General features: G+C 39.6%; 1 protein-coding gene across 2 annotated transcripts in view; it reads right to left on the bottom strand.

Moving 5' to 3' along the window:
- Positions 1-17296, bottom strand: part of LOC149256563 (exopolysaccharide production negative regulator) — a 226594-nt gene that overhangs the window by 200291 nt on the left and 9007 nt on the right. The gene's annotated exons all lie outside the window — the stretch shown is intronic.

Below are 17296 nucleotides of genomic sequence, written 5' to 3'. Positions count from 1 at the left end.
CTAGGGCAAAGCTCAATCAGAATGACATTGTTAGAGTAAAGGGGGATGACTAGGGCATCCACGTTTAAACCCTAACGATTTGCCTTGTGAGGGGAGATTTTAAATTTCAAGGATGCACACTTGGATTTCCTTAGGTTTCTAGGAAAACAATTTTGCATGTCATGGAGGAGTAATATTTCAATATAGATTTAGCATTTATATCATGGCACAAGATAGAAACTCTACTAGACAAATATACAATATCCAAATATAAAAAATAGGCATTAAACTTACAAGACTTTCCAAAAGAAACAGTTCAATCAATCCTGGAAAACATCTCCAAGCTAAAAACCATCCCCAAGAGAACTCACACCACAAAAAGATCACATTTTGGCCCTGTTTCACTCAAATTGTCAAAGTTCCAAGGAAGTGGAAGCATAACCTTTTTCAACAAGGATCAGATCACATATCAGCAATCCATGTGTCATGGCCATCCCATTCTGCAAGTTATATATTGTAAATGATCTTAGTAAAACCTTGAGCCTATGTAACAACCTAGGTAGGCCAATAATTAGATGACGAATTCCATCCTAGGAGGTTTTTTAACGTCATTGATTACCTGTGTTTTAACTTTTTAGACACAGCTAATCAGAAGACTTTTTTTCCCTCCAGCTTAAACTCGAAAGCTAGAGTGAGATTTAAAGTCAAATTATTAGGTGAGTCCAAGTGTTTTTTAGTCGAGTCTAATGTAAAAGTGGTTTGGGAATAATTTAAGCTAGTTGCCTTAATTATTTTATTACAAATCACTTGGTTTACTAGATCATTTGTGTCGCAGATGGGTTATGTGTCTTGAGGGTCTATGCCAAATCTGTATTCCCTCTTTGAGTTTTATAAATGAAAAATCTTATGTATTAGAGGGTTGGAAAAATAATTAAATCCCTTAACGTGTAAATTAATTAATTTTTCTGGCAAAATAAAATTAAATGCTAAGCAAGAAAATTAATTAATTAGAGTCAAATTAAATTGTCTTAGCAAAATAAATTCTCCAAATGGAAAAATTTGTAGGTCTTAAAAGAATCAATTTTTAAAGGTCTTCCACTAAGGAAATATTGTATATTTCAAGAAAATTTGGACCCTTGGACCTTGGTTGTTAATTCAAAGTCAATTTTTTGACGAAATTAGCTTAGAATAATTAATTTTGAGCTAATTAAAATGGAATTAAAAGATAAATTCGAAAATTCCTCAAAAATAAAAAATCATGGGCCAAGATTAAAGATTTTGAAGTGTTTATCAACGACCAAGATTATTTTGACAAGGATCAAAGAAACAAGCCATTATTTTTCCATTTGAAAGATTCACCTATAAAATAGAGAGTCAGTTGAGTCTCTAGTCATCTTGATCTCTGGCTAGAATTGCTGCTGAAGCATTTTGCAAACTATTGTTCTGCGAGAAACTATTTTTTCTACTATAACAAAAGATTTTGGGGTGCAACTCGAGGTGTTGTTGTTCGTTGATCTGTGGTACGTATTGACAACAGGCTTCTAAGGTGTTGCTTTATAATTATTATTTTGAGATAATACAATGTTTGCAGCTACTCAATCCTTGGTCTTCAAGTTCACAGACTATGGGCAAGGGTTACTTTGCTTGGATCCTTGGTTTTTATATGGTAGATTGAATTTTCGCTAGGGCTATAGTAAACATGAATTTTTCTGAAGTGTTTTAGCCATTCTTTCAAGGAAAAAATATTATAAAAATTATTTTCTCAAAATCTATCGAAAAAACCCTTGTATAATTTGTAAATTGTAAATAGTTTTGTAATTTAAATTGTAAATTATTTTTCTAACTTGGTTTGGGGTTTTAGATTCATTTTGTATATATTGGGGGTTTGGTTGTTGTAAAATTTATTTTTGCAAGTTAGATCAAGGAGTCAAGCAGAAGAAGAGCTAGATCTATGCCCTTGAGGGTAAGATCTAGTCTCTTGAAAATTTTTGAGGGATTGCCCACAAAGAAATTTTCGGAAAATCAAAGAGCTGAAGCATAAAAAATTTTGAGGAAGGGTTTCAAACTTTTCAGGGCTTCTAGCCCCGATTTCTCCCTCCTAAGCCTCAGTGTCCCTCCATCTGCCCTCTGTGTCTTGGTTTAAGGCCATTTTTTGGCCTTGCCATGGGGTTTTGACTCTTGAGGCCTCGGCCTCCTTTCTCCTCTCCTCCTCAACCCTCCGTCCCCTCGGCCTCTCTCCATCCTCCTTTGTTCCCTCTTTTATCGGCCTTCCTCCTTCCTTCATCCTCCCTCGACCTCCTCTCCATCTTTCCCTAAGCCGCAGCCCTCTAAGGGCTTGCATCTCTCCCTTTTTTGGTCTTTAGGCCATAGATCTTAGGCCTTTCCCTAGGCCTCTATGCCCACTCCATCCCCAACGCTAGCCTCATTAGGCATAACATTGGCCCTTTGTGGCCATATCCTTCATCCTTGGGCCCCGATCTATCATCCTAGCCCTTTTATCCCCACAAATTAGTTTTCCTTAGCCTTATTTCCCCTTTTCTTGGCCTATCTTGCCCTAGCTTGACCCAAAACCCTAGATCTGAATTTTTGGCACTAAATACTTGGTGGTTTTGCAGGCTTAAGGTGTCAAAATTCATATCTTTCAAGCAGCAACCTTATCCCAAAATTTCAAGGAATTTCAACTACGCAATCTTCAAGGCCTTGGGCCTAGGGTTTGACCTCTTAACCCTTGTTTTGCTTCAATTTTATTACAGCAGTCAAATCAATAATCTTTAAGCCCTAAAATCACATGTTAAATGGTCAAAATCACTTAGAATTTTAAAATCTAAATTTTCACAAGTTTTGGCTACTTGGGCATCTTGAATTTGGCTTAGATCTAACTTTAAAGCTTGTTGGAATTCACTACATAACTGCAAAATTCAGATTTGAATATTCCTAAAACACATTTTTAATTAAGGTCAAAAATTCTGAATTTTTAGCCTCCGGCAAAATTTTACTATTTTTAGGCATTTTGGGCATCATCTTCAGTGTCACTAACACGCTGATCTGTGATTAATTCACTGTTGTAATAAATATATCAGTTCTGAAATTTATGAATCACATCCTCTAAATAACTCCAAAAATTGATTTTTTCAAGTTTGGTGAAATTTTACTAATTTTGGGCATTTTGGGCATCATCATGTGCCTCGTTAGCTTGCTGATCTGCAATTTATTTACAGTTATAAATATTTCACATCTGAAAAAAAATCGCTGAAAACATACCCTAAAGGCCCTAATGCATATGATTTCTCAATTTACTTGGCAATTGGGCACATTTTGCAGCAATGAGTAAGCATAGGCATCCTTAAAGTAGCATTTATTTACTGTTGTCATAAATTGTTTATTGTTGTCATATTAATCACTTATTGCTCATAAAAAGGATGATTGGAACATAAAGTGCCTAAGTGCCTTCATATCTTGTTATTTGTTCCTAGCATTTACATGGTTAAAGTGACTAACATTGTTGGTTCCTTGAGAGTTTAAGTTTCACATCTCTTTGGCATTATCGCGTACAATTTTGTTAAACTATGATCGGCATCTTGATTGATAAGTGGATAAGTTGATTGATTTAACATCTTGTGGAATATTGTTGAAGTTTACACTTGTCTCATTTAAGGATTGTCATTTTAATATTGTTAAGTACTCTTGTTGTAAGAAGATTCCCACTAAATACTTAAATAACTCAAGAGAAATCTCCCTCATAATCTCTTGCATAAGCATATGAGATCTAGATTGCACAATAACTTACCTCCTAACATAAGCTAAGTTGATAGAAATATAGGACAACATTTCTCACTTAGCTTGAGGGGCCTCGGCAACTCTTCAATGGTTAATACGATGACCTTGTAGTCATCAGAGCCACAGTCTCTACGGCGCTAGAAGCATTGGGTGATAGGAGCACAAAAGAAAACGATACCTAGTCTGCTTTCTGTTGGCCTCCTTCCCACAACCTACCTTGGAGCCCAAGTTCAAAATAGTTAAGGGAATGCTACATCTAGATTAGGCAATTAACTAAAAATAACCAAGATCTTTGCATCACACATAAGTCATAGGTTTGCATATCATTTAGGTTAGTCAATCATCTTAAGCAGCGAGGTTTCATTCAATCATTTGGTTCCAATTTATTATAAGCAAGAATTTGTGACTCCATTAAGGCACTGGTTGTTGAAATTTCTAAGTCTGACACATCAGAAATTCCTACTGCATTATCTGGTTTATTTCACCTACTTGTTTGTTCCATAATCCATTAACAAGTTATTTATACATATAAATACTAAAAATAAACATGAATGAAGCCTTAACTCATATACAGATCAGCAATTGAAATACTAGACAAACACACAAGGGACACCGTTATTTTTGGACAATCGTCCCCGGAAAAACCCAATGCAAGAAAACTGGTGGAGCAGTTCTGAGGATTTTATTATTATGCAGATTTATTGAGTACAACTAGGGTGTCGAACTGGCTCACCCAACAGAGATTGTTACACGGCAGTAATACCTCCTCTCGGAGACAGATATTCAGCAAGTCTTCCCCACGAAAATCCTTCTAACGCTTCTCCAAGTCTCTGCATCAACCCTGCTAGCTTCAGCGTAGCTCTAGAACCCTCTATGTTAGCCTTTTGTATCTCTGCGTCAGCTCTCTGGCCTTCTGCGTCACCCACGCGGGCCCCTCAGCCTCTATGCAGTGTCTAGCTACCTCTGTGTGGCTCCTACTGCCTCTACGTAGCTCTGGCTGCCTCTGCATCAACCTCTTCAATCACTGCGTTGACCCTCAGGCACTATCTCTGCCTCTCTGCTATGTACTCACTGCCCCTCGCTGCGACAAATCACTTGTTCGAGTTTTCTCAGCAAAACCCGCTCCAGAAAATCGAACTGACTCATCAATCTTGGTGTATCTCCAACTGAACCTCAAGCCTCCTCTTATACTTTTTCTGTTGAATCTTCAATGGCCGAGATTAAGTCTCTAATCAACAGCTAAGATTAGATTTGGCCTGGCACATGTCATTTAGAACATTCTCACCCAGTTTTATATTAATACCCATTAATATTTTAATTTTTCTAAGTTTAGACTTAGGAACTCCATTAAAAATATTAATTATTTTAATATCTCTCTAACCGAGTGGAATTTCCCCAAGCCATTTCTGGGTCTTAGTGATCTCATGTGCTTTAGCCTCTCCACCAATTTTCATGGCTAAAGCACATCCGATGCTACCACAAATCAACACTCCCTCTTAGCGAGGAATGTGCTCCAGTAATCACACTGATCCTTCCGCACCAGTACCTGTGTTGATGTTTGGCCTGCTACCTCACATCCACTGCATTGTTGCTTCTTGTACTGCTTCCCATGGCTTTGCCATTGCCACTGCTACAACTGTACTGCAGCTCCCTCTGCATCCGTGCTGCTGCTAGTCCTTCATCCCAACACTGCATCTACATTACAACTCTCTCAAATGCTGCCCACAGCACTGCCACTGCTAACTGTTGCACTGCAACTCAGTTACCGAGAAGTAAGTAACTGATCTACCCAAATACTGACATCCTTGTCAGTCCAGAAGCCTCCTGATGCTGAAGCTACCTCTGCTGCAATCCTGTGCTTCCTCTCTGTTGCTGCAAACACCTCTATGCCTCTTGTTGAAGTTTCTAAGTCTAACTGTTAGAAACCCTTCATGTACTTTACTGATTTATTCCTACCTACTTGTTCTATTAATTAACAAGTTATTTACCATGTAAATATTGGAAATAAATACAGGTACATGCTCAACACATTACAGATCATCAACTGAAGGAAACAGAAACAAGCACACAAGTGACACCAATGTTTTTGGACTAATGTCCCCGGAAAATCCAAATGCGGGAAAACTGGAGCAGCTATCTGAGGATTTGATTTATTAAGCATTTTCAGAATATAATTTGGGTGCCAAATCGGGCTCACCCAACAAAGAAAAATCTCGGCAATAGTACCTCTCTACTCGGAAGCAGATATTTCGGCTGAAACCCCGGATAAACACTCTGACAGCTCCAATCTGCCCCACGAAACCCCGGCGTCAGCCTCTAGGGACTGCGTCAACTCTCTCTAGCCCGGCGTCGGCCTCTAGGGACTGTGTCAACTCTCTCTAGCCCAGCGTCAGCCTCTAGGGACTACGTCAACTCTCTCTAGCCCAGCGTTAGCCTAGCGTCACTCTGGCTTAGCATGCATCAGCCTCTAGAGGCACTATGTCAGTCCTCTGGCCCTCTGCGTCACTCACGCTGGCCCTCTGAGGCACTGCAACTCCTGGCTACCTCTGCGTGAGCCCTAGCGGGCTTTGCGTGAACGCTTCACTGGTTCTACATCCCTCTCTCCGGCTACTGCGTTGCTCCTCCTGGTGTTATCTCTGCCGTTCTGCTTCTGTATTCACTACCCCTCAACTGCAACTCTGATCACTCTCTCAACTTTCTCAGCAAACCTAGCCCCAGAAAGTCGAAATCTTGATCTCTTGGTATGTTCTCCAAGTGACCCTCAAGCCTCTTATACTTTTCTCGTTGACAAATCAACAGCCGAGATTAAGTCCCTAATCAACAGCTAAGATTAGATCTAGCTTGATCCATGACTTTTGGAACCATTCTAACATAGTTTTATATTAATTCACATTAATATTTTATTTTCCCTATGTTTAGACTTAAGGACTCCATTAAAAATATTAATTATTTTAAAATCTCCCAAACTGTTTAGAATCTGCCCAAACCCTTTCTGGGTATTGGAGATCTCATGTGCCTTAGCCTCTCCACAAATTTTCGTGGCTAGAGCACATCTGATGCTACCCCAAATCAACACCTCTCGCACTGTTGTAACCCCCATTGCGCTTCTACAGACCTCTACACTCTAGCACTGCCTTGTCGCTCCATCGCATCTTGCTTCTACTGACATCTGTCATCCTGCTAGTGTCATTCAGGGCTCCCGTAGCCGAATATGATCCAAGAGTTTGGGTACCTCAAGGAACCTGCCCCTCATCCTCTGTAGTCCTCCTGACTACACCTCGATGTCACCCCACCTCTTCTCTAGAAGTGCATGAGCACTCATGGCACAGTCATCATTAGTCTCGACTTCTTTCTCTGCCTTAACCGGAGTTGCCTTGGAGTCAAAAGCCTCTCCCTTATTCTTCTTCCTGGGACACTGGGTTGCATAATGACCCAACTCCCCACAATGGAAGCACTTCACCTTGGAGATATCCTTCTTCTTCCACTTCCCCTGTTGTCCCGCAGATGCCAGAGCCACATCCTCCTCCTCCTCTTTCTTGAATCGACCTCCTTTGTTGCTACTCCCCGCCTTGGTCAACCACCTATCTCTTCTTGGCGAAGAGCTGCCCACATCCCTTGCCATCCTAGAAGAGTAGCTCTACTCAAAATGCCTTGGACAAACGTCTCCCACTCCTCGGAGACTGCATTCAGGGCGATCCTCACCATGAACTCCTGACCCGGCATGGCCCCTATGGAAGTAAATTGGTCCCGAATCTTCTGCAATCTGAGGAGGTATAAATCTACCTGCTCCCCCTTCTGCATCTGATACAACCGCAGTTGATTCTCTAATAGCATCTCCCACTACAGGGAAGTGCCCTGATACAATGTCGTCAAAGTATCCCACATCTCCTTTGTCATGTTCTTTTCGGAAATATGTGGTAGGACATGATCCTTGACCCCATCAAGGATTATGCACTTTGTCGTTGCCATTCCATCCTCATACTTCTAATTATCAACTTGGTCTACTGGGATAGCCACGGTTCTCAAGGCGAAGCCCTTGATGCTATGTCTATCCAGGACTAACAGGATCCTGACCTTCCAGATGACAAAGTTGAAAGCCCCGTCCAACTTGTCCTGATCCCTCAATTCGTTCATTTCCATCTCTGCTCCTCTTCTGGACTCCCTCTGAGATTCGACTTCCCTCCTGGAAATCTCCCTCTAAGTCCTGATTTCCCTGCTGGAAATCTTCCCACCAAATGTCGAACCGCTCCTCTCCAATCCTCTTTGCAACTGCAACTCGGATCTGGATTTCTTGGCTAGAAATTCATCAAGGCAACGACTCCCTCTACCTTGGTTCTGTCTTGTTAGGTACTATTCTGCTCCAACAGAAACAACACCCCACCAGCTCCACAATCTGCCCACAGCTCCCTAGGCCCCAACAACTAAAGAAACTGAGCCTTCCAGCTCTGCGCAATCCCAGCAAAGGTTGAATCACTCCTCTGGCCAACTGCGTCAAGCCTACCTGGCTGAGTAGGATGATGTGGCTCTTCATGAGCCTCTTTTGCCTCTGCGCTAGCCCTCTCTCTGGCTCGAAATGATGACGCTGGCCCTCTGCATCACTCCTTCTTTGTTGCCTTCTGCTTAGAAGCAGCTCTGTCTCTCAAGACAACTACTACTACTGCAAATTTCTGATATTGTTGCCTTCAGTTATCCTGTGATCTGCAATGCTCCGATACCATGCTGAAATTTCTAAGTCTGACACGTTAGAAATTCCTACCGCATTATCTGGTTTATTTCACCTACTTGTTTGTTCCATTAACAAGTTATTTATACATATAAATACTAAAAATAAACACAAATGCAGCCTTAACTCATATACAGATCAACAACTGAAATACTAGACAAACACATAAAGGACACCGTTATTTTTGGACAATCATCCCCAGAAAAACCCAATGCGGGGAAACCGGTGCAGCAGTTCTGAGGGTTTTATTATTATGCAAATTTCTTGAGTACAACTAGGGTGTCGAACTAGCTTATCCAACGGAGATTGTTACACGGCAGTAATACCTCTCCTCGGAGACAGATATTTATCAATTTTGCCCCATGAAAATCCTTCCGACACTTCTCCAAAGCTCTACATCAGCCTTATGCCTCTCTGCGTCAGCTCTCTAGCCTTCTGCGTCACCCACGCAAGCCCCTTAGCCTCTGCGCAGTCTCTAGCTGCCTTTGTGTGACTCCTACTACCTCTGCGTAGCTCTCGTTGCCTCTGCATCAGCCTCTTCAGTCACTATGCTGACCCTCAAGCACTATCGTTGCCTCTCTGCTATGTACTCACTGCCCCTCGCTACGACAAATCACTTGTTCGAATTTTCTCAGCAATCCTCGCTCCAGAAAATCGAATTGACTGATCAATCTTGGTGTATCTCCAACTAACCCTCAAGCCTCCTCTTATACTTTTCCTATTGAGTCTTCAACAGCGGAGATTAAGTCTCTAATCAATAGTTAAGATTAGATTTGGCTTGATCCATGTCACGTAGAACATTCTCACTCAGTTTTATATTAATACCCATTAATATTTTAATTTTCCTAAGTTTAGACTTAGGAACTCCATTAAAAATATTAATTATTTTAATATCTCTCTAACCGGGTGGAATTTCCCCAAACCATTTCTGGGTCTTGGAGATCTCATGTGCTTTAACCTCTCCACCAATTTTCATGGCTAGAGCACATCCGATGCTACCACAACTCAACACTGGTCTCATACTTTAAAATCTAGTCTAATCAATAATCTTGCTCGAATTTAACCAATTGGCTAGGCCACCCATCCGTGTCTCCCAAACAAGTTGGTTTCCAACTTTTTTTCCTTCATCTCATTCCACAAGGACTACCCCTCATATCCTGTTGTTGGGAGACAGCTAGAACGAAGTGGGAGGGGATCAAAGTGACAGCCCCCGTCCTGAGTGTTGTCATTGTGCATGTACCAAGATCTTTGCATCACACATAGGTCATAGGTTTGCATATCATTCAGGTTAGTCAATCATCTTAAGCAGCGGGTGTCCATCCAGTCATTTGGTTCCAATTTATTATAAGCAAGAATTTGTGACTCCATTAAGGCACTGGTCTCATACTTTAAAATCTAATCTAATCAATAATCTTGCTCGAATTTAACCAATTGGCTAGGCCACTCATCTGTGTCTCCCAAACAAGTTGGTTTCCAACTTGTTTTCCTTCATCTCATTCCATAGGGACTACCCCCCATAGCCTGTTGTTGGGAGACAGCTAGAACGAAGTGGGCGGGGATTGGAGTGACAGCCCCCGTCCTAAGTGTTATCGTTGTGCCTGTACAATCTGGGCAACAACATTTTCTGGTGTTGTTGTCGGGGACCAATTTATTGGACCTTGGCTTTATGACAATCTCTGTAATCTTGTAAATCTTTCATCCTTTGTTCATTATTCCATCAAAGCCACAACATTTGTTTTGGCCCCTATCTCTCATCATTTTTCGTCTTCTCATCACTTTATCATTTTTTCTCTCACTAATCCTCTCATCTTGTTCATTAATCACATTTAACACCTGGACATATAGGTTGGTTTCCTGTTTGGGTGGCGACTCCACTTACTCATCCATTCACAAGAACGTACTCTAGAAGGAACCCTGGTAGCCTGGTTAACCCCACTCCCGATCCTGAAAAGGTTCTAAGAGCTCGGTTAGACAACTTACATTCTAGAGATCATTTAAATTTTCTTGGACAGGAAGCTCTCCTTGACCTCCATCTTCTTTTCACCAATCCTCCAAATCAATACATCATGGGTGACTTCTCTGGGCCTTGCAACTTCACCAACATCCATGGGTATCTGCATGATCTACCAAATGAGTCAACTATGAACAGATTGCCAATTTTTGAAGGAAATATTGTTGTCAATGTTGAAGGACATATAAAGAAATTTGATGTGTTCCTCCATAGATATGCCTATTCTACGGACTATAATCATGAAGATGTCAGGATGAAACTATTTGTCTTATCATTGGAAAGTAGTGCAATAGATTGGTTCCACGACAAGGCTGATAATTCCTTTGATTCTCTAAGAACCCTCCTCAACGTCTTCAAAGACAAATATGGGGATAAGAGGGAAGGAAAATTCTTAGTAAAGGAATTCAATACCATTAAGAAGAAAGAAAATGAAACAGTGGTAGAGTTTAACCGAAGGTTCAAAAAATTACTAAAAGATATGACTCAGGATTACAAGCCTCCTGACAAAACAGTGTTGGAAACATATCTTGAGGCTTACCATGTAGAAGTTCAATATGAGATAAGACAGGCTCATACTGTCATTTTAGCTGCTGCCCAAAACACAGCTGAAGAATTAGAAAAAGACAAAAGGGCTTCAAGTAAATCTGAGATCCCTGGTTATGAGAGAGGTCCTGTTAAAGTCAAAGAAGAGTCAAAAACAATGAAGGAATTAACCAAATTGGTTAAAGAAATGGAAATTAAGCATGACAAGCAAATGAGTGACTTGCACTCTAGGATGATCCAAAAATAGATATTCGGCCTATGGACAATAATGGGCCATGGCTTAGAAGAAATCTTCCCACAGAGCAAAGGCCCCCAGATCCTCAAATTAACATGTTTGGAAAGGAATTCCATCTGCCTCTAAAGGATTGGATGGAAATTATCGGGAATAGTCATAGTATTGATTCTCTTAACTTAAGCAATATTGAAAATGAAGATGAAGAGTGGCTTGAGGAACCACCTATCCAAGCCATAGGAGAATCAACCTCTGAGTTTCTTAAAGCTAATCCTGGTTTCACATTCGGAAAATGGATCAGTCAAATAAAAAAATGTACCTATCAGTTAGATGATCAAAAAACCAATTCAGAATAACTCAGTGACAGAAGAGGTTAATGTTGAGAAATCTAGGGCATTAGTATTAGGGGATTCCTCTTTTATGAGTGACTGCTTGTGAATGATTTTTACTTCTTTAGATTAGTATCTTCTTCACGTTAGTTTATTAGTGTTCTTCTTCATCAAATAGTAACCAATGCATGAACATAAATAGACAAGAGACACAGCATGTAGGCATGAGCCAAGGCCAAAACCTCTCACTCTTTGAGAGGAAAACCTGCACAAATTCTTCTTATAGAGATTCCAATTGACAAATACCAAGACCAAGACCCTTGACCTAATAGCCACTCCAAGACCAAGACACAAGTCCTCTTCCTTCTCTTCGATTACTCCTTCTCGGTTTCTCCTTCTTCAGATCTTGCACCATATGTGATGACATTGAACTTGTCAAGGATGTCGAACTTCTCCTTCTCCTGTAGCACCAATTCTGAAGTCATGTCACTGAATCATAGATACTATTAATAACACAGAGACCTTTCTCCTTCGTATCAGCACTGAGATTATGTCACACACTTGTGACCTTCTTCTTGAGGTAGCACCGAATACTTCACTGGAATATTACTGAGTTATCTCCTTTATAGTACCGAATCATAGTCCTATCACTTCAGTGAGCTATGGCTTCTCCATAGTACCAAACTGTAGTATATATATGTCTTTGATTAGGCAATGCTCCTTTGCTGAGGTATTGAGACTTTCCTTCATAAATTCAAACTTATATTTTTGTGTTAGGCCCTAAACAAACCCTCGTTGTCCCTTCATTACACTTTTGCGTTAGTCTGAACTTGTCTTTTGTTTGTTACCCGAATTTTAGAGCTTGACTATCTCTCCAAATCCGAATTTCTATCTCTGTAATAGACTTCTGAAAATCTCAGAGATAGCCGAGATCTGTTCTGAGATTTTCCACCGAAATTGCAGAGGTATCTGAATCCTTGAACTGTCCTTATGCGAAGATCCTAGCTGGGTATTTATAGTAGTTGGTCCTCCATAAATTAGCAGACATGATCCAACGAAGAGATGTGTCCCTTTAACTGTAAGCCAACATTAAGGTCTTATCTTTACTTGAAGTTGACATGAAGAGGAGGATTGTGCTTGTCATTTGGAGGGCTATTTAGACATAGACATAGACTCATATACATTTTACATATGCTCAAGAAGAGGCATACAAAAATAATTTTATTTCCTTTATTACATCATTTACAAAAATCACAATTACATGTTATTATGAAGACCAAACCTAGTTACATTTTACAACACTCCCTCTTAACTAGGGAGGTATTCATAATGGTACTTGGTCATTCTCAATCTGAACAATTTCTCATAAGAAGAATTTGGATTTGTAACTCATTTGTATAGCATCATACCAACCAGCATTGTCATATAGCAAGGCCTTGACTAACAGCTCTATCTCTCCACAAGATCAGAGCACAATGTTGGCGAGACCAATGATTTATAGACACACTCATCATTGTCTCTCTCGGAACATACCCCACCCAGGTTCTCTCAGGGTATGCTCCATGAGGACTATTCTTATCTTGGACTCCCTAGTCCTCAAAGAATATTGGTCCTCCACGACTACTCTTACTGTTGGATGCCCTATCTCATCCTCAAAGAGCATTGGATGCCAAATGATTACACAATCCTCCATTCTGTCTTCCCAGGTGAAGACCAGAATGACATGTCTATCGCTCCTTTTTATACCAAGAAGTTTTATTCCATTAAAGGAATGTACCCAAGCTCCCTGCTTAGGAATTTTCCAAGTTTCTTCCAAGTAAGAAACTTATTTTTAGGCTCCCTCTCAACCAAGGACCTATCGCAGCTCTTCATGTGGAGATCCTGAAACAACCAACTGCTTGAAGAGCTCCTTCCTTCGATGTCATGAATTTCTTCTTCATTAAGGAGTCTTCAACTTTGGGGACTTCTACATAGGGCACCTATTCATTCATCACTTTTATCCATGAGTCAGTCATGTCTTCAACTCATCAGAAAGTGATCTTCCATTTGTCTTTGCTTCATGTTATTCTGCTTTCATGCCATATTTTTCGGAAGGACATTACATCCTTCTATATGGTCCACCTACATAAGCTCATCCAGATATTAGTTCAGAAATAATCAATGAACATTTCAAATCAAAATTACCTTTACCATGACATCTTCCTTTAAGTATCAACATCCTGCATGCAGATTGACACATCTCCCACTGATATCCATTGTCAAGGGTCTTTATCTTTTTCCAACTTTCATTAGAGTCTTCATATTCTTCCGAGAGATATTCTACTCAAATATTTTTGGACTTCGAATGTTGAATGCCTTCTACCTTCATTGCACATTATTACGATCTCTTCTTATCTTTTCACACACTTCATTCCTGAATCCTAGGGACTTCCAATCAGAGTTCCTCAATCATAGTCAACCACCTCATACTTCATATGAGGACATATTATGTTGATTTCATCTAGTGTGACTCATGCCTTCCGACATTCTTTCATAGGAGGAGATTCCTTTCCTTTGATTATGCTTCTCAAAATAAAAGTAGTGATCCTTGTTACCTGCAACCATACGACATGAATTTATTATATTAGATTTAGGCATACATACCTTAATTACCTTTAGGTCTTCTTGGCTTCTTTCGGCAGCTTCCTTGATTGAAAAGATCTTCACCCCCTTGATCTGCTTCATCTCTCATGTCATCATACCATCATCTCATGAACTCCACAATTTGGAGTTCCTGATGAAACACTTGCTTCCTCTCTAGATCAGTGAATCCTCCAATGAGGTTTCCATTATTCAGCAGATGTTTCTCTTTTAAACAAATGTATGATGAGACTTGTCCTGGATGACTTCTTCCTATGATCTTCCAATGAGGTCACCAAGAGCTATATCCTCCAAAGTTGACTACCATAGGTTTTGTTCCAGCGGTCCTTCATGTTTCCCTATGGTGATGTCACAAGCTCTTGCTTCTAATGCTTCTCTTCATTGGACTTTCTTTGTTCATCTTCCTCCACTTCTTTGGTGAAATGGACTTTTTCTTTATCCTTCTTGTTATTGTCCTTCTTAAGCTAAGGACAATATTTCTTGTAATGTTCATAGTCTTTGCATCGATAGCATTGAATTTCAGCTATGCTTTTCTTTTATTTTTGAGAACCAGAATTTTTGAACTTCCTTTCCTTCCACCAAATGGTTGAGTCCTTAACCTTCAACATTTTTGCCCTCAACTTGTCTTCTTCTATCTTGCATAGAAATCACAGGTTGTTGAATGAGGTAACTTTCTTATCCCATGGATATTTGTTACCTTGATTATCAATTAGTGCATTATAGATCAATGATGATTATCTACTTTCCTAGATCTTGTCGATGAGATCTCATGAAGATATCCTTAATCCTTTGATAGCTTTACTTTTTGTGTACATCAGATCTAAGTCATGTGACCTTCCTTCCCGCATCTTCAGAGAGTATTCTTATGAGTTTATCATATATATCTCTTTGATGTATCCAATATTGCCATATGAGGGGATCTTTCATAAGAATCCCTTTCCATGAATTCAGAGGAGACCTTTTAATATGTTCAATGACTTCACCTCCTTAGAGGACTATGTCTATCCTCCTTTTTCATGCAAGGAACTTTAATGACCCATCCAACTTATAGATCTCCTTGCAACCACGAAGTCATTTTACCAAATTGATTAAAGAATGAAAAATACTTACTTGACAAGTGAAGATGAAATCTTCTTACTTGATCATTTTGATGATGATTGAAGAAGATGTACTTGATGCTCCAATGGATGATCTTCTTCAAGGGCAAGGAGAGGAGCCATGCTTGAATGAAAGGGAACTTGCCTTTGAAGATGATGATAATGCCTTCTTGCCTTCAATATACTTCAACTTCTCTTGTAGTGTAGATCAGAAATGCTTCTAGGGTTTCGACTTTCTCCAAAATGATGTGATCTTCATCTTTAAAGTCCTTCAAGCTATCTTGCCTTGTAGACAACTTGATGAGGGTCTTTGTGGCCTTTTGATGATGACCATAGAAACAAAAACTCAAATTAGACTTAGGGTGATTGCTAGAGCACATTCCTCGCTAAGAGGGAGTGTTGATTTTTGGTAGCATTGGATGTGCTCTAAGTCTCAAAATTTGCAGGGAGGCTTGGACACATGTATTCCACAATACCCAAAACTGTTTTGGGAAATTCCACCCAAAGGCAGTTTTATTAAACTAATTAATTATTTTTAATGGGACACTAAGTCTAAACTTAAGAAATTAAAATAATTATAGGGTATTTACTATTAATCTAACTTTGGGAAAAATTTCTAGAAGAAGACAAAAATCGAGTCCAAATGATCTGAGCCATTGATTAGAATCTAATCTGGGCCATTAGTTCTCAACTGGAGGATTATAAGAAGGACTTCGATGGGCATTTGGACAACACACCAGGCAGATACTCAGTTACCCGAGTAAAATTGATTTTCTCACTAGTCGCAGTTCGGCAAAAGGAAATCAATTCAGAGGAAGAGTTGCAGGTGAGGAGGAGAGAGAGGGTAGCAGCATCAGTCGAGAGTGCAAGAGCAGAGAAGGTGCAACGTAGAGGCTGTGACGCAAAGGGGCAATGCAGAGGCTAACGCTAGGAGTATGGGACTACGCAGTCCTCATGCAGAAGTTGACGCAGTGAGACGCAGAGGGGGCAGTAGGTCCTCTCCTAGATCAGAGTCTCGTCGGGAAGTGTGAGACAATTGTTAGTAAATTTCTCACAGAAATTCCTCTTCTATTTTATTGGTTGTATCTTGTACATGAGATTTTTGCTGAAGAATAATAAAAAAAACCTCATCTGCTGCACCGATTTTCTCGCATTGGGTTTTTCCGGGGACAATTTTCCAAAAATAACTGTGTCATTGTGATTATACTTGTGCTAGTATTTTTCCTTACATTTACTTTCCGCAGTATTTTAATTGTGAAGGCTACGATAGAATTTATTTCTATATTTCTCATAGAAACACTGTGAATAACTTATTTCTGAATTAATAAGTAGAAGAAATAATATTAGTCGCTGCAATTGGATTTCTATCTAGAAATTTTCACACAACGAAGATTCTTCAGTGGACAATGCAGAGGCTAGTAGCAATCAAATGTTCAAGAGACAAATGTAGCACAGTGACACAGATGATTCAATATTTTGGATGCTTCTCAGTTGCAGTAGTTGTAGTTACAGCAACAACAAATGAGAGGGAGCTGCAATGCAGATGCAGAGTTGTCAGCAGTGTAGCAGTGTCAACCAATGTTGCGAAAATCGTTATCGGCATTAAATCGACAAGGGGAAAAAATCGTAAAAATTGGGAAAAAATCGGTAAAAATTGGGAAAAAATCGGTAAAAAATCGGGAAAAATTTGTAAAATACAAAAATATTCATTTTTTTTCAATTTTTTTAATATCTAAAGCATCTACAACATAAAATAAATACATTGACACATAAATACGATAAAAGAACTAATATATAAGATGTGTAATATCATTTCTAGTGCTACATCACACATAAAGTGAATCATGTCCTGAATAGTAAGCCCTGACTCCTGAGTCCCAACTCAGCCTCAAAATATCAACAAAAAATATAATAATGTATCTCATAACATGAGTCATAATGTCATATACAATGAAATGAACCAAA

Source organism: Pinus tabuliformis, chromosome 7 (genome assembly GCF_031772625.1).
Source record: "Pinus tabuliformis cultivar Carrire ecotype Pingquan chromosome 7, CPIR1, whole genome shotgun sequence".
Classification (NCBI taxonomy): domain Eukaryota; kingdom Viridiplantae; phylum Streptophyta; class Pinopsida; order Pinales; family Pinaceae; genus Pinus; species Pinus tabuliformis.
This window is presented reverse-complemented; position numbering and strand designations above follow the sequence as displayed.